The sequence below is a fragment of the Corythoichthys intestinalis genome, chromosome 6 (assembly GCF_030265065.1).
Source record: "Corythoichthys intestinalis isolate RoL2023-P3 chromosome 6, ASM3026506v1, whole genome shotgun sequence".
Lineage (NCBI taxonomy): Eukaryota > Metazoa > Chordata > Actinopteri > Syngnathiformes > Syngnathidae > Corythoichthys > Corythoichthys intestinalis.
The window spans coordinates 45210653-45229283 of NC_080400.1; the positions used below are offsets into that span (position 1 = coordinate 45210653).

Consider the following 18631-nt stretch of genomic DNA (forward strand, 5'->3'; position numbering starts at 1 on the left):
ATTTGAACTACTTAGCCCCAAATGCCCCACATGGGAGAGTATGCCGACAGAATTTCATCTACAGCAGACTGGGAGAGGTAATAGGGAGCATTAACAGAAAAGGCCCTCAAGGTTTCAAGATGCGTATATGAGAGGAGAAACTCAAGTGTGTCATGTTGTGTGTGTTACTTTTGACCTTGAGGGCACACAGTAAGTGTATTCACATGTCATTTTCCCTGCAGGCTGTATTCACAGATTCACTCTCTAAGTATCCACAAATATGTGTAGAACTATTATGCACGTAGTGGCTGGTGCAAATAGGACGTGTGACTTTCGGGACTGTTGGCAGAATGCCAGACAATTATAATGTCTACTGATGGAAAGAAAACATGACATGGACTAATGTTCTCTTCACTGCTTATGACTTTTCAGTTTTCTTGTTTACAGCATCTACTTGTAGGTGTGTTCTCACCATAAATAATCATTGTTTAGTCTTGTATTTAAAGTTAATATGGATTGATAGCATGATGCACACACATACGGAGACTTTGCCCAGACTCTCGGCCAAGTAAGCAATCTGGAAATATTGCTCATTTGGAGCACAGAAAAGCCGCATTCAAGCTAGACGGTAACGCACAGCTGCATCGCTACCATAGCGCCCTGTCTCTCGCTCTTTGCTGACGTAATTGCCACATGAATTCCGATTTGGTGGACTTGACGGTTCAGACCGCAGCCACATTCTGGAAAAATGTGGCCCAGGTCGGATTTGTTAGCATATACGAAAGTGACCTAGATCGGATTCGACATGGTCCACTTTTATGCGACTTTTCCCGTTCAGACCATTACGTTAATGGCTCACTCGAGTTGGAAAAAAAAAAGAAATCAGATACATGCATTAAGACCTGTGGTATGAACCTAGCCTTTGATATTAGTTTACCAGCTTAGATATATTGATTTAAAATTTGAAAAAAAAAAAGTTCTATCTAATACCAAAGGGTTCAGTTAATGCTAAAGGTGTAACGGTACATGTATTCGTATTAAACCGTTTCAGTACTTGGTGCTCGGTTCGGAACGGAGTCGTACCGAACGAGTTTCTGACGTAATGTTACCCTTACTTTTCGGGCTGTGAGTCGATCGGGTTACAGTTTCTTTATGTTGATTATATTTACTCCGTCTTCTCTACTATAATGAGGACGAACACGGTAGGACAGTAAGAAACGTCAAAGGCGCGACAACGTGGCCGTTAAAGTCAATCAGCCAATGCACACCAGTCGCAGTGCGGCCGCGTGTTAGACGCGTCCCAGAAGCGGCTCAACGCGATGCACACAACAAGAATGGCAGAGTTTATTATTTGACGCGAGACGCGGCCCTCCTGCATCAATACCACTAGCTAGCAGACCAGGCAGACCGGAAGTCACTCGTGTAAAAATACGGTGGATCCTGTCGATTTTCAAACTAATATGCAATCGTAAGCCACTTTTTGAGTCCATCAGATCTCTTGAGTTGTAGATCGGGGCACAGTTGACTTGTCTTTGTTGATTTACAGTTGTTTTCTCTGCTATAATAATAACCAACACGGCCCCGTGTTCAATACAAAACCCTCCTACCAAAACAAAACAAGTAGGAACTAATATTCACATAGGAACTAAAGTTATACAACATCAAATATACAATATAAATGAATACTACACCACATTTGTAAAATATAAACACATAATAAAATAAATAATAGCCCATTTAAATAAAATAAAATGAAATGAGCTAAAACACCTGTAATTAAATAATTAGAATAATACACAGATCCTGCTTACACAAATAAATTTATTAATTTCTGTGTGGCGTTTTAACTTAAGAAAATCCACCGATAAAGCTTTTGAAAACCGTTCATAAGAAAAAAAATTCATTGAGGCATTTCATTTGTAAAATACATGTTTTATTTGTCATTGGGATTGCTTTTCTCTTTAGCACAGGACTTCTTTTTTCTTTTCTTTCAGAAAGAAGAAAAAAGGGGTCTGAAAGGCAAATTGTTGTTGGATTATTATCTTTAAATACCCGCTACTTTTTGAGCAGAATTCTAGGTTTGTATAGGCTACTGTTCCTATTGTTGAAAGCACAAAAGTGTGTAATAAAAACTAGCCCATTTATATTTTGCATTTTGTTTTTTTACTGTACCGAAAATGAACCGAACCGTGACCTCAAAACCGAGGTACGTACCGAACCGAGATTTTTGTGTACCGTTACACCCCTAGTGAATGCACATGCCTTTTTTTTTTTTAGCGTGCCTTTTAGCGTGCCTATTCACACTGCCTTTGTCCATTGAGCCCGTTCAAGTATCACGCATGTGCACTAATTCACACTCCGAGATGCGCTGATGAAGCTGACCCGCATGTGCAGGACTATCAGAACAAATGACCACACATGCTGGCTCAACGTCATTCAATGATGATCATATTTTGATTTCCGAAAAGAGGACACAAATAACAGACATAAATAATTCCCATTTGGTCTTATATTCAAAGTTTAGATGGATAAATATCATGCACGCACTGTCCTTGCATGACGCACATACATACGGACAGTTTGCCCCAATTCTCAGCTGTTTCAAGATTGCTCTATTTGAGCAATCTTGAAATATTGCTCAAATAGAGCAGAAAGACAACGAAGCATTCTCAGGCTTATCCTTAACCCATTTTATTTTTTATGACTGTTGTCAAGCCCGGCCCCTCCCCAAAATCCGTGTTCAAGGCAAGCTAGGCGCCTACGCACAGCTACACCGCTACAGTGGGACTCTGTCTCTCTCGCTCTTTGATGATGTAATTGCTGCATGAATTCCGATTTGGAAGACTTGACAGTTCAGACCACCGCGACATTCTGGAAAAATGTGGCCCAGATTGATTTAAACCACATACGAAAGTGACCCAGATCAGATTTGAAATTGTCCACTTCTATGCGACTCGTCCCATTCAGACCGTCAAGTAAAGGCCTCAATCGAGTCGGAAAAACACAAAAAAAATCAGATTTGTGCATTAAAGTCCATGTGACACGAAAAAGCATGTTTATTTCACAATACATGCTGTATTTTATGCTCCTGAATGATATGGACCGCTTGGATGTGTGTGGAAGCCATCGCTATATTTATTTAGTTTTTTTAATCCCGCGCCATGAAAATGAGTGACTTCCGGCTTCGGTCTTGCATTGAGGAGGAGGGCGCTGTGACGTGGACGGTAGAAGACGTCCTCTTCACTATACAGCGTACTGTTGTGTATGAGGACGAAGGATTCAGCTGATTTTGCGGATTAATACGTTTATTTTTCGCATCACGCCAGCCGAACGGCTGCAGAAAAATCATTCTGTATGAGGGAGAGGCGTATGCGCCTTTTTGGAGTTTCAAAAGGTTCCCATTCACCGTAGATATTTACTGTGGGACCATTGGATTTACGAGGAAGTGAGTAAACATCTTGTTTTGTATTATGTCAAATACGAATACAGCGATTACAAAGTAAACACTACAAACTTTCTTTAAATAAAGGACTACTTACGTTTGATCATTGATAGGCATGTAAAATTCTTTCCTCATGCACATTAGCAGCACGTTAGCTGCACAACAACTGCAGCCACCCTCCTCCGGGGAACGAACTGTAAATTGTTCTCCGCCCGGCATTTTGCCGATCCGCGAAGACAATCGACAACCCAGTCGTCATGTCAATAAATCCAGGCTAGTTATGTGTGATTTTCCGCTTCGAAGACTTTGAAACTTCACTCGGTTCAGGTTAGCATGTCGGCTAGCTGTCACACCTTTTGGTTTGTTTACACTCTCCGAAGCCGGTGTTGTACAACACCGGGGAAGGGAAATGACATATGTCCGATTTAGGTGTCATAAAATATCGTTCGGAAGGTGCGACAGTAAAGGTGAAGTCGACAGTTTTGACCATTAGCCTATGGAGTAATTTTGCCATGTCGTCCTGAATAAATTATTTCATATTCCATTTAGCACACGACTGTTATTTGTCATGACCATGCCATTTATTTAGCAATTGGGGAAAATACTTGGATATAAAGAATATACTGTAAAAATATTGAAGTAAAGAGACAGAAACAATGACATTTTGCAGCTCTCTTCGTAGCGTTTTCCTCGTTGTGAATAGTTCCCCCTCGACGGGCTGACTGGTCCTTCTCAAGCCATTTATATAGCTATTGGGGAAAAATACCTGGATAAAAACAATATCCTGTAAAAATATTGGAGTAGAGAGACTGAAACAATGACATTTTGCGGCTGTCTTCGTCGTGTTTTCCTTGTTCTGAATAATTCCCCCTCAATGGGCTGAATAGTAAAACCGATGAGCCCAGTCTACCGCTGACGTCATCCACCTGTTGGGGACGCTAAAGCCCTATAATGGTAGGTGTGGCTAACCGGCATATTAAAAAACTAATTTCTCGTCATCTGCGCTTTGCTAAATTGTTGTATATAGTCGAATCGTCTCAAAATATGATTCTAATTCACATAATAATGCCATTTAAGACTTTTTTTTTTTTCCTGTCGTATGCTCTTTAAGACCTGCAGTATGAACCTAGCCTATGTTACTCTGGGTTCTTTCCATATAATGGAAACATTCATAATCGCTAATTCAGTAATTTTCCAATACTGATGGGCAGGCACCAGGGTGCAGTCCCATACCAAAGGGTACCCTTTATTTATTTATTCGTATATTTTGTAATGTTAAAGGTAATCACGCATCCAAAATAGATGGCAGTGCCGCTTTTATTGTCAGAGTGTGCACTGGGTGTATTAGCTATGTGTAGGGTTTTTATTCAACGGGCATGCATTGCACAGTGCACAAACATCACAGTGCGGTGGATATAATGAGAGGGATGAATTGAAAGGCAGAGGGAAATGGAGCAGGAGATCATGCAACAAAGGAAAGTCTCCCAAAAGCAAAGGCGTGTCTATATGACAAAGCGTACATGTGCTCTTTTTGGCTTTACTCCATTTAGAGCAGACAGCAAGTAAAGTAAGGTGTCACTTATCAACATTAAACCCCAATCATGCTCATAAGCTGCTTGAGGTTTTTAAGCAAAAACTTGCTGAATATTGCCAGCAATTTTTCTATAAAACTTTGTCGACAAATGGTACCATATATATTCACGACCGAGCGTGTTGGGGCTTGTGTTGGGTGGGGGTGGGGGGCACATAATAGATTCCTCTTAGGTGGACGTAAAATAAAATAGAGACGCAATGGGTTGACTGAAGACTCAAAGTAACCATATGTGTGAATATGAGTGTGAGTTGTTTGTTGTGTACCCTTCTTCCTTGCCCAAAGTCAGTCATGACATGGAACACCATTGGGGGAAAAAATGGATGAATTACTTGCATGATGGAGGACACAGGCAGTCACGGTCTATCATAAAAGTTGGTAGTTGGCCAACATTGTATTTATGATAGAAAAGGTCTCAGTAAACCCATCAACAAGCTATAATAAGCCTCACTAGAGGACAGACTTCAAGGACAAGTATCACAGAAAATTTACTTTGCTTCTCAGTGAGTCATGTATATGGTTGTGCATGTAGATATTACAGTGGTACCTATGAGTTTATATTATATATATATATATATATATATATATATTTTTTTTTTTTTTTCTAATTCCAAAGGTCCGTAAGGGCATCAAGTATTTTCACTTTATCTAAATCTAGAAAACTGCGAGTCTGCGCCAGACGAAATTGTGTTTTTTTTTCTTCAGTCCATATCTTGGCAATTTCTTGGACAGGCTCAAGTTCATTCTTTGAAAAGATAAATGAATGCACTGGATTAGGAATGAACATCAAAGACATGTTAGCAACTAATGAGAAGCCTTCATTCCAGTCCCTTTAACTGCAGCACTTTTGTTGGTGCATCTCATCCTACGCCTAACAGTAGCGAAGTGGAGTTGCTCAGTGCAATATTGTCCTGTGCTTGGTATGAGCACATGCCAAAGTACAGCAGACTTACCGAGCTGATCTAATTCATTTGGCCAGTGAAACCAACACAGTGAAGTAGGAACTTGGGGATCGCCTTTCTTCTCAATTACCTACATCCGTGTGGGATACCCTCCCACAACTCCATCCCCTATTGCAGTGTTTTTCAACCAGTGTGCCACGGCACACTAGTGTGCCATGAGAGATCGTCAGATGTGTCGTGAAAAATTCTCCTATACCACTTTTTTTTTTTTTTTTTAATTAGACGGGCCGAGTTGCAGTAGCAAAGAAGGATTACATAGAAAGTTGCAGTCGTGTCCAGATGAGCGACGTATTGCTCATGTCGCGTTCAATAACTGCTCGGATTTCTAGCCATCAGCAACCTTGCTGTCCACGACAATGTGGACCACAGCACGTCTATTGTACATCATTTGATTAGACTTGTCAAGAGTCAATATACACGAAAGTGTCCTTTCCATTTTATCCATATGTGACGACCGTCAATCCTCCCCCTGTTTTATTTCAACACATTGTCGAGGACAGCAAAAGACTGACGGCTAGAAATCCGACCAGTTCTTGAACGCGACACGAGCAGCTCACCTAAACGTTATTTCCAAACGAAACCCCTGCACTTCAAAATTAGTCGATGGACTATTTTGTTCGCCTTTGTGAAAACACAGAGAAACTGGCAACTTTTTTGACAAAAACTACACAGGTAAATGAGAAAGCCCTCAAAGCCATTGACCCCGTGTTGCTAAATAAAAAAAAGTCCCACACTGTGGCAGAGACCTTGATACTACCTGCCTGCAAAGCTATTGTCAGAGAGCTGCTCGGCCCTGATGCGGTTAAAGACATTGCTAAAGTCCCCCTGTCTGATAGTTCTGAGCTTTTCAAGCAGTTATGCTTGCCTGTCTCTGTATGTTTTCATTTTAATTCTAATTCAACCCTTTAACACCTAAGCCTATTTTGGCTGAATTTGCATGCCTTTGATGTTGCCTTTATATTTCAAAGAAAAAAATGTTCACAATGGCCAAGTTGGCGCAGCCCATCCCTCCTCCCGCAGCCCAGCAAAGGAGCCATCGTACACCCCCCCCCCCCCCCCCCCCCCGCCACGTGAGTGGCCCCACGTAAGTGCAATTTCATTGTACATTGTGTTATGACTATTCTATTCTATTCTATTCTATTCTATTCTATTCTATTCTATTCTATTCTATTCCTTGTCTGTATACATTGCCTTGTCATCATTAAGGTTGTGACACACGGGTGAGCTTGAATCTATCTCCACTCAATTTGGATGAGGAGATGGCAACACCCTGGAATAGTTGCAGGTCAATCTCAGGGCACAACCATTCAAATTGCATCTTCACCAATTCCGAGTCTTGATAACGACAAAACAGGAAGTCTTTCCGCCTGGCACTTACATACTCATTCATTTCTCCGGGGAGAGTTGGGACAGGGCCATACAGTCCCGGGCCGGCTCCCCCCTGTTTTTAATGCATCACACACCGAGGTTGTGGGATGGTTGGGACCTGTTGGGGGGGTGCCTCACGGTTACCTCCTCACGACTGGCCCCGCCAACCACGCACCTTTTTTAACGCACCACACACATCATACTCCAAAGGAGAGCTCCGCCAAAGGGCGGTGGGGCGGGCAGCTGGATAGAAATTCCATGCTACGGTCCAACTGCCCCAAGCCAAGCTCTCCTATTTAATGCATACATTGCACTACCCTCCCCTCACAATCCCATCATGGTGCTGGGTAATGGCTGCCAGCCGGGAACCTGGCAGCCACAGTAATAGGGTGGTAAGTGTAGGGATGGGAATCGAAATCCGATTCCAATTCGGAACCGGTTCCGAGTGTTTCGAGGCCTCGACATCACAATGAAAAAGCCTTAACGATCCCTTTAACGATTCCTAAAGACGCGTATTGCGTCGTGACGTGTCTTGTTGTCCAGACGCATCAAATTAGCATGGTGCCAAGAACCACTCGCTCCAAAGTTTGACTACACTTCACCAGGAAAGAGTTTGAAAATGAAAGGTTGCGACGGGTAAGCACGAGCATTGCAGCCATAAACATAACAATGACAGCACGTAGATTCAAACGCTCGAAAGTGTGTCTTCACTTCACGAGGAAAAATTACAACAAAGCGACTTGCAGTCATTGCAAGGTGGAGATAACTGCATCGGGAGGGAATACGACTGCGCTGTCCTCACAGAGAGGCTAATGCTCAGTCCTGGCTATACAGCTGGCTAAACTCCCAAATGACGATGCAGAAGACGTTGGTATAATTTGCTGACTTTATTCAACCATCACTTGAAGAGTGAAACTAAGAATAGAAATGAAACAAATCAATTTCGTCCCCAATAACAAACAGGTTTGCATCAACGTAAATCAGCGATGATTAGCTGCTAATAACAGTAATAATAAATGGTTAGCATTCGTTCGCTAGCATTAGCACATCGTTCAAACCACTACACAACTGGATTTAAGTGTCCGATCGCGAGTGGAAACACAGCAACAACAACACAAAAGATGATACATACAGGCGTTGCCTCTGTAGATATTAACATTAACAAAGAACGTAGGCTCGTAGAAGTGTTTCCCTCTCTCACTAACTCGCTCACTCACTTGGATGCGGCATTTCTTCTTCACGTGAGCGCGTTCTTCTTCGCGTGAGGAAGCGCAAGGGCGCCCCCACTTGAGCGTGTAAGCGCCACAAAACCTAAAAGGCATGCAATTCAATGTAATGGTAAAATAATACACGTTAACCAAGTAGTCCCCAAACGGCAGCCCGCGGCCCAAATACGGCCCGCCTCCACATTTGGTCCGGCCATTTTGAATTTTTTTTTTTCTCAATCGTGTTATTTATTTCCTGGCCTTTTCCTTGAAGAATTCAGAGAGGGTTATTTGGTTATTATCTATTTAATTAATAATGTTTTTATTATTAATTATTATTATTATTATTATTATTATTATTATTATTATAAAGAATCCAGAAAGGGTTATTTGATTGTGGCTTTCTGAAAAACAATATTTTTTTACATTTATGCACTTCTGCAATCGTCACACTTTTTCTGTTACAAACTGACCCCTCATCAGAGAAGGGAAAAGTTATGTGGCCCTCACAGGAAAAAGTTTGGGGACCCCTGCTTTAACACATATTGCCAAAGGCAGAACAACAACCTATCTGCCAATATATACCAATATTTTTTTTCTATTAGATAAATGTTTCAGTAAAATGTTACACATTCTTGTGTATTTGCCACTTATTGCCACAGTTAACATTGAGGCTTTGGGCCTCTTTTGATCTCGTTGTGAGTTTGTAAGATTGTGACTTCTGATTAAACAAACTCGATGCCAATCAAAACGTTTGTTCTTCTTTTTTCCCAAATTAGAATCGATAAGAGAATCGATAAAGAATCGAATCGTGAAGCAATATCGATAATGGAGTCGGAATCGTAAAAATCCTATCAATTCCCATCCCTAGGTAGGTGGGTCCCACAATTTTTTTCTATGCCGTGGCTCCCGGGGCGTGGCCTCCCCTCTGCCTGGGCTCCCGGCCGCGGGAGTGGGAGGAGGTCGGGGCTCCGATCTCGCGTCGCGTCCTCCTGCCTCCGCCTCCCCCTCTCTTTTCCGACTGGATGTCCGCCCTGTGCTCTGTCGGGGGTCGCTGGCTGGGCGCCGGTGTATCAGCTGGATGTTGCCTCCGGCGAGGGACCCTGCCCTGCCCTGGGCTTGGTGGGCCGCTGGGGGTCCAGTGGCGTGCCGTGCCGGTTGGGGGGCTGCGGCTGTGGCTCATGGGCCGGGTGGGCAGGCAGGTCTGGCGGTGGGCGTGGGGTTGGTGGTGCGTCCCCGCTCGCCATCCCTGAAGGCCGGTTGATGGGTGTGTGGGTGGCCCGGGGGACCACCCTGGATCCCAGGGGGCGGACGACGGCTCCTTCGCTGGGCCCTAGGAGGAGGGATGGGCTGCGCTGAATCCTCCCCTCCCCTCCCCGCCCACTCTCCCTCCCCGGGCTGGCTGGGTGGGGGCCGTGGTCTTGGGTTGGCGCCCGCGTGGCGTCTCCGCTTGTCTGCGTGGCTGTCGTGTGGGGCTCGCATGCGGTTGGAAGAGATGGGCCTCGCTTGGGTGGGGGGTCCCGGTGCCGGGATTGGCGGGGCGGTGGCTTAGGGTCGGTCGCCAACAGGCTTATACTCACGAGGCATTCACACGATTACTGGGTTCTAGATAACAGAGCTGATTTGTGTACTCTCTTCCCCTTTCAGTCACTTACCTTATAGACTCCACCACCCCCGTCCCCTTCTTTCCCTGGTCAACAGGCCCCCCACATGGTGTAAACCGGAAATACATCTAGCTGACAATAGCACCAACATGTTAGTAGTTTTGTGTAGACGTTCAATGTATTTCTTGTTGTATATGTTTCTGTTCTTTCATCTCTTGTGTTTCTTTTCTTCTGTTCCCCCATAACCCCTTCATGTTCGCTGTTTTGTCATAATAAACGAGGTTAAAAAAATGTAAAAAAAATTTAAAAAAAGAAAAGAAAAAACAGGAAGTGTCCCAGTGCATTTTGCTGTTGGTTTGAACGTAAATTGTGTCACTCATTGTTGGAATGGAAAGCCCTGGATCTGCTTATAATGCAAACAACCTGTGACTTCAAAAGTAGCTTATATCTCCCTCCAATGTAGTTTTTTTTTTTACAGCGTCACAGTACATTGTCATTAGTCCCCGAGCTCAGTACACTGGGAAACCACATGAATAATTTATTGCTCCATTCTCTCTTTTCTTTCTTTTTTCGGTTGTTTTAACTGTAGAACTTTTCCAATATTTCTTGCTGTTGTCAATGTGGAATTACTCCACCACCATTTCCTATTGCATGCGTTGAGATTTTAGAACAGTATGCATACACTCGGTGCCCATCAACCTGCGCCACAGAATATAGATGTATATTCCTATATTGGCACAAAGTGACCATCTAACTTCTTAACAACAAATATAACACAAACTATATCTTCCTCTCTCACTTTGCATTTATTGGATGGCTGGTTCCATTATAATATAGCTTATTGCTTTCTATTCATTTGAGTGGCCACTTGAGTGATTATGTACTGTATATTATGTTATCCCTGTGACTAAGGTATAGCTAAAATAAATGTTTACATAATAGAGCCACACAGGATGTTGTAATGCTGCTGTTATTTGATAAAGTGAGGTAGATTTTATGGCAGTGATAGTAATTTGCATAGCACAGGGAATATGCTTACTCAAGCCAACAAAGGTACTTTTACCAATGAAAACGTAGAACTGCAGATTAATACTTGTCTGCACAGGATGAGAAATCTTGTGTCTGCTATGAAGCAGTGCTCAAAAAATAATTTCTCTGACAGCTGTAAACCTAATATATGATGCAGACATTACAAATATACTTTCTCAAATCGCTATAGTTTTGTCAGCACTGTGACGGAATGATGAATTGCATCAAATGTGATTATTTTCTATTTTATGAAAAGGTTAACCTTATGCGAAAAGTCATGCCCAAAGGTTTTATATATCACAGGTGTCACATTTTCTAGAATGAACATTTAGGTGTTTATAACTATTCATTATACCGATGAAAAAAATGTGAGTATTTTGTATATATAAATGAGTAATTTGGGCTTCATTAATTTGCTCGAATATCTCTCACCCAGTCCCTAGTGTATTGGCCTGACTTTTTGCACAGGCAGAGCATGACAGTTGCCACGTTTACATGGAGCCAAATATTCCAATTACAATCGGAATATTTGTTCAAACCGAATAAATGTGTTCCATATAAACACCTCATTCGGAATGAACAGGCCCAAACCGAATGGAATTTCATTCCGATTCACAGGGGTGGAATATTCCTTTTCCCAAACCGATAAAATTATATCATGTAAACAGGGAAGCGGAATGGTGTCTGGTTGCGTTCTTTCTGCGCATGCTCCGTACTGACGTGGTGACGTCACTTGGTGACGTAAGTAACGTCACTTGCAACATGGCTTCCAAGCACACGCACAGCGCACCCACACAACTTTTTAAATGAACGGCGTATCATTCTGAAGTTTTGTTTCCACTCGAAAAGTTAAAACAGCAGCTGATCTGACGATCGATCTCCATGTTTTGCAACGTGACGCTTTGTTTTGATTAATCTGCGCATGTCAAACGGCAGTTGTCAAACGTCCTTTCGGAATAAAGGCAGTCACATGTAAACGCTGGATCGGAATAGATGAAGTGACATGTAAACAGCTGATGTGAAATTTTCATACGGAATGATTTGAATCGGTATGAATAAAAGTCAGCATGTAAACGTGGCTAGTGTGAATAAGAGTGTGACTATTTGTTTGTCTCTGTATGTGTCCTGTGACCGACTAGGGACTATTTAAGGGTGTAATCCTGTTTTCACCCAAAGATAGCTGGTATACCCTCCAAGCACTCTGACCAAGATAAACAAGGTTAGGAAGAGAGGGAGGTTTTGTCATCATTATTGCACTGCAATCTCAATTAATTTCTAAGTGTTAAATCTGTCTAGAATGAATATATTTCTACACAATATAAGCATGTGTAAGTAGAGTATGTTGCTGTGAATAGCTGTGGTGCACTCACTACCCTTTTCTTTGAATATGCTGCTTAACCTATTGCGCCATGAAACTGCATTTTATTATTCGGCAAAAATGACAATAAACTATCCTATTGTATTTGGCCTTAAATTTTATCGAGACTTTTGAAGGCCCTTTAATTTGATCAAAGTAGATGGGGTAAGTTTTTCCAGCGTTATTTCTTGAAATTGTCATTTGTATCAGCAAAAAGAAAACAGCAGGGCACATGTACAGACATAACACCTCTATCTGCCCCCTACAGATTCGTGGTCTGGCAGAAGATTTGGCAGGGCCTTGTTCCCCTTTCCAGCAGGTCCAGGAATAGGGAATCATTTCCGACCCCAGCCAAAGCAGGGGGAAACGGAATTCAGTGAGATGGAGAGTGTCATGATAATCCTCAGCAGCTATAGTAAGTATCACGAGAGAAGGAGAGTAAGAAACAGCGAAGTGGAGAAAGTCAAATGAATTTCTTCACTTTTGGTTTATCACCTGCCTCTTTTCCATCATGGTGTCAATCCACAAAGGGGAAAATAAGCTGATTAACTTGTTCTTCTATCAAAAAAGGGATCGCACTCACCCAGTTCCTGCACTGAAAATAGAGAAGTTGTATGAGATTGCGCCCTGGTACAAAAACTTTCTGACTACTCTATGAGTGATTGAGGTTTCAGGAAAAGAAGCTTTTCTGTCTCCCTGTCAAAATCCCTGCTGACAAACCAGATTTGCCCAGAGTTAACAGCCTCAGAAGCCCAGTTTAATAATTGTGATTATAAAAGAAATGTTTTCATCAGTAAATAAAGTACAGACAAGCCAGTTGACCTATAGCAAAAGCTACGCACCCCCCACCCCCTTAGCTACGGTTTCTAAGTCAACAAGTCACTCCTACAGCACAAGCCATTGCAGGCAGACGTTTAACGGAGAGTTTTAAGGGAAACCTTGGACTTATAGACTTGTAGCCTGTAATGAGCCACAATTTTTCTCTTTTACTAAAATATGTCATCAGAAACACATTAAATATTGCCATTGATTTAAAAATATATAATATTTAGTACGTCTGTTGACCTACGGGGGGCGCCATGCTTTATGGACGCTCGGGCTGATGGCATAGATTGTCACTGTCTGACTGAATACTACCGGGTTACTGCAATTCCTTCTACGCGGCGAGACGTCCAACACATTCGCTCATCGGTTAAAAGGGGCGAGTACTTGCTATTTGTGTTTTTGAGTGTTTTATTATCTTTCATTGCCTCAGATTACTTTTTGCATGTGTTTCCCTCTCATACTTTTAAGCATAGTGTTTTCTTGTGGTAGCTTTAAAGCAGATTGTTGATCTGTTTACCACATTAGTCACGGAGCATATTTAAACCCCCCTTATTTGATATTACTACTTTTAAGTACTTTCTTAAGCCATCTTTATTATGTTCTGTCTGTATGCATCTAAACAAAACAAGCAGAAAACACATGGTTGTACTCTGGGTGTCAAATTTGCCTCTTTCGCCGGTGTGGCACATTTTGGCAGAGCACTTTTTTTCCTACTCTTGTCATGTCTCATCCCGTCTTTCTTGTTCATTTTGCTTTAGCTGCTTGTTTGCTGCTGTGTTGTGCAATATGGACAGTGCTGTCATGCTCATTAATGTTCCTCTCGGGTTCAAATTGAAAGGGTTCAACGGATGACATGTTTATGTTGCAAGACCATGTAACCATGTGACATCACCTCCCTGTGAGATCAACAACAATTGCAACCTACAGTACGAAATAAACTAGTTTTATAAATTGTATAAAAACGAAAACATCAAGAGGGGTTTAATCTTTTTAACTCATATTAACGTTTATCTTTTAAGAAATACAAATATTTTCTATCTGTGGATCCCTTTAAGTGGTTAATTTTGGATAAATACCAGTTCCTCTTGCTTCATGTGAATAGTTTCTGCACTTAAACTGTTATGTACTTCCTTAATCTAAGTACATGTAAGGCCGAGACTTGAATGGAACAACACTTCTTTATTCAGTGTGCTTCTCAGCATATATGTCACAGAGACATCAAAGAGATTCCTTTTACGCCGGTAACGCACTAGAAACGTCAACGTCGTGTCAACGATCCCGCCGCGATAACGCACCAGTGACGCTTGGCGTCATTTTCCATAGTACACGTTTCACGAGCAGCGCGTTTGTGGAGCGGCTCGATCGGTTCACGCGAGGATTGCAAGATCGCGCGAGAATAGCGGGTATTTAAAGGTAATAAAATAACAACAGTTTGCCTTTCAGACCCCGCGTATTGGCCAGCTTTCTCTTTGAAAGAAAGAAGAAAAAAGAAGTCATGTGCTAAAGCAAAAAGCAATCCCAATGACAAAGATTTTAACATTTATTTTACAAATCAAATGCCTCAATCATTTTTTTTTTCTTATGAACATTTTTCTAAGCTTTATTGATGGTTTTTCTCAAGTTAAAGCACCAAGCAGAAATTAATAAATTTAATTGTGTAGCAGGATTTGTGTATTATTTGTATTGATTACAGGTGTTTTAGCTCATTTCAATTTATTTTATTTATATAGTAAGTTACGATTGCATATTATTTTGAAAATCGACCGGATCCACTGTATTTTTACACGAGTGACTTCCGGCCTGCCCGATCCTACCTAGTAGTATTGACGCAGGGGGGCCGCGTCTCGCGTCAAATAACAAACTCCGCTGTTCTTTTCGCGTGCAACGCGTTGAGCGCTTCTGGGACGCGTCCAGCACGCGCCCGCACTGCGACGGGTGTGCATTGGCTGATTGACTTTAACGGCCGCGTTTCACTGCGTTATCGCGGTGGGATCATTGAAGCGATGTTGACGTTTCTAGTGTGTTAGCGCCGTTATACTGTAATACCACACCCACAGGAAGTGCACACTATGGCAACAGCAGTATGACATAAATATGTCACATATACCTTAAGGCATTTAATGTACATACCCATCCGTAATATATGTTCAAAGAACATACCTGTTCAATTCTGGTTAGATGTATACTGCATTTTGTTGCACCTTACCTGTACGTGTGCAATAACAATAAAGTTGAATCTGAATCTGAATCAAAAACAGAACTTTGTCTCCGAATCTTCATTCAATACATGGAAAAAAATATTTAACTACTATTTTTGTGTTACAATATCAATATGACTGCAATGGTGCAAGGTCGTTAAATCTTGAAGTGGCCCCAGACATTTGCACTGTACTTTATTACATACCAAAAAGTATAGTATAGCATAGAGTATAAGGATAATTCTGTTAAGCCGCCAGTTAGAAATTCACACCATACTTGTCTCTGATGAAGACTGGAGGTACTGCTCATCCTCCTTTGTGCTCTGGACAATTTCAGATTGAAATTCAGATACTGTTATTAGCTGCCTTTGATGTCAAGAAGCCTTGTGAATTTGGAAGGATGGAATATGAAAGTGCATGTGCTGACAATTACAGTTACAAAGTTACAAAATGTTCCTGAAAATAATATGTATTAAAGTCTTCTTTACATATACCTTACAGAGAAATAAGAAGCCATGCTGCTATCACTATGAGCGAAAGCTGCTTAAGTGTGCAATGTTTTTTTTTTTTTTTTTCCAAGATTACATGTGACTCCAAGAAATTGGACATTGTGATAAAAGCTTAAGAATTTCATTCAAGTTGTAATTCCAACCGAAAATTTTAATACACACATATTATATAAAACTCCATGTCAAGACACAGTTGTGAATGCCCACAGATGGACTTTTGGGGGATTTTATAGGTGAAACATGGCAATATAACAAGGGTCGCGATGCAGAATCGTAGACATCAAGGAGTGGTCAAGATTATCTTTTTCATATATTTACCCCTTTAAAGGATTTTTTTCAATTTTCTTTGGAACAATTATTTGTCATCTAACATATCGGAGAAAATGCGACGGTAACAAAAAAAAATTACAATTAAGCGATAGCTATGAGGTAGATATCAGTGACTTTTTTACACTTTATTTCTTGTGACATCATTAGTTTAAATGAAATATTAGACATCGATGAACGATTCTAAGCTAAAAATGACAGACATTTTGAATAATAAATATAATTATCTACCTTAGTTTTATGGCTGGGTTAAAACAAAAGCGGTTGCGCGACGTCTGTAAATGGGGGTTTTTAGGGTACCAGACAAATTAAAAATAGTTTGGGGGCTTAATGCGTAATCTGCTATGGCAGCATATAGACATATTGTTCTATCAAACACAACAGTTGTTTTGGCTTAAAATACAGCAGTTTTTTTTTAAAGAGGAGTGCATGAGCAGAAACTGCTTTTTCAGTCTTGTCTGTGTTTTCCGCCATATATATAAATTCATTCATTCATTTTCCTTGCCGCTTTTCCTCACGAGGGTCGCGGAGGTGCTGGAGCCTATCCCAGCTAACTACAGGCAGTAGGCAGGGGACACCCTGAACTGGTTGCCAGCCAATCGCAGGGCACAAGGAGACATACAACCATTCACGCACACACTCATACCTACGGACAATTTAGAGTGTTAAATCAGCCTACTATGCATGTTTTTGGGATGTGGGAGGAAACCGGAGTTCCTGGAGGAAACCCACGCAGGCACGGGGAGAACATGCAAACTCCACACAGGAAAGCCGAAGCCCGGGATTGAACCCTTGATCTCAGAACTGTGAGGCAGATGTGCTAACCACTCAGCCACCGTGCCGTCCATATACTGGACTGTCTCAGAAAATTAGAATACACAATATTCTAATTTTCTGAGACAGTCCTGTACATTAATCCACCATTTAAAGCAGGGGTGTCCAAACTTTTTGCAAAGGGGACCAGATTTGGCGTGGTAAAAATGTGGGGGGCCGACCTTGGCTGACGTCCTTTACATAGAACAATATACAGGACTGTCTCAGAAAATTAGAATATTGTGTATTCTAATTTTCTGAGACAGTCCAGTATATATTCTGTAATGTACAGATAAACATTAGACTTTTATATATTTTAGATTCATTACACACAACTAAAGTAGTTCAAGCCTTTTATTGTTTTAATATTGATGATTTTGGCAAAAAAGTCAAGAAAAAACAAAAATCCCAATCTCAAAAAAATTGCATATTTCATCCTACCAATACAAAAAAAGTGTTTTTAATACAAAAAAAGGCAACCTTCAATTAATTATATCAGCTATGCACTAAATACTTGGTCGGGAATCCTTTTGCAGAAATTACTGCTTCAATGCGGCGTGGCATGGAGGCAATCAGCCCGTGGCACTACCGAGGTGTTATGGAGGCCCAGGATGCTTCGATAGCGGCCTTAAGCTCATCCATAGTGTTGGGTCTGGTGTCTCTCAACTTCCATCTTCACAATATCCCACAGATTTTGTAGGGTGTCAGGTCAGGAGAGTTGGCAGGCCAATTGAGCACAGTAATGCCATGGTCAGTAAACAATTTACCAGTGGTTTTGCCACTGTAAGCAGGTGCCAGGTCGTGTTGAAAAATGAAATCTTCATCTCCATAAAGCTTTTCAGCAGGTGGAAGCATGAAGTCCTGCAAAATTTCCTAATATCTAGCTGCATTGACCCTGCCCTTGATAAAACACAGTAGACCAACACCAGCAGCTGACATGGCACACAAGACCATCACTGACTGTGGGTACTTGACACTGGACTTCAGGCATTTTGACATTTCCTTCTCCACAGTCTTCCTCCAAACTCTGGCACCTTGATTTCCAAATGACATGCAAAATTTGCTTTCTTCTGAAAAAAGTACTTTGGACCACTGAGCGACATTCTAGTGCTGCTTCTCTGTAGCCCAGGTCAGGCGCTTCTGCCCGCTGTTTCGGGTTCAAAAGTGGCTTGAGCTGGCGAATGTGACGCCTGCAGCCAATTTCCAGCACACACCTGTGCACGGTGGCTCTGGATGTTTCTACTCCAGACTCAGTCTACTGTTCCTGCAGGTCCCCCATGGTCTGGAATGGGCCCTACTCCACAATCTTTCTCAAGGTGCAGTCACCTCTTCTGGTTGTGCAGCGTTTCCTGCAACACTTTTTCCATCCCACAGACTTCCCACTGTGGTGCCTTGATACAGCACTCTGGGAACAGCCTATTC

General features: G+C 41.8%; 1 protein-coding gene across 1 annotated transcript in view; it reads right to left on the reverse strand.

Annotated features, from left to right (window-relative positions):
• The window catches only part of LOC130917027 (calsyntenin-2-like), a 322125-nt gene that overhangs the window by 240883 nt on the left and 62611 nt on the right, over positions 1 to 18631 (reverse strand). The window lies entirely within an intron of this gene.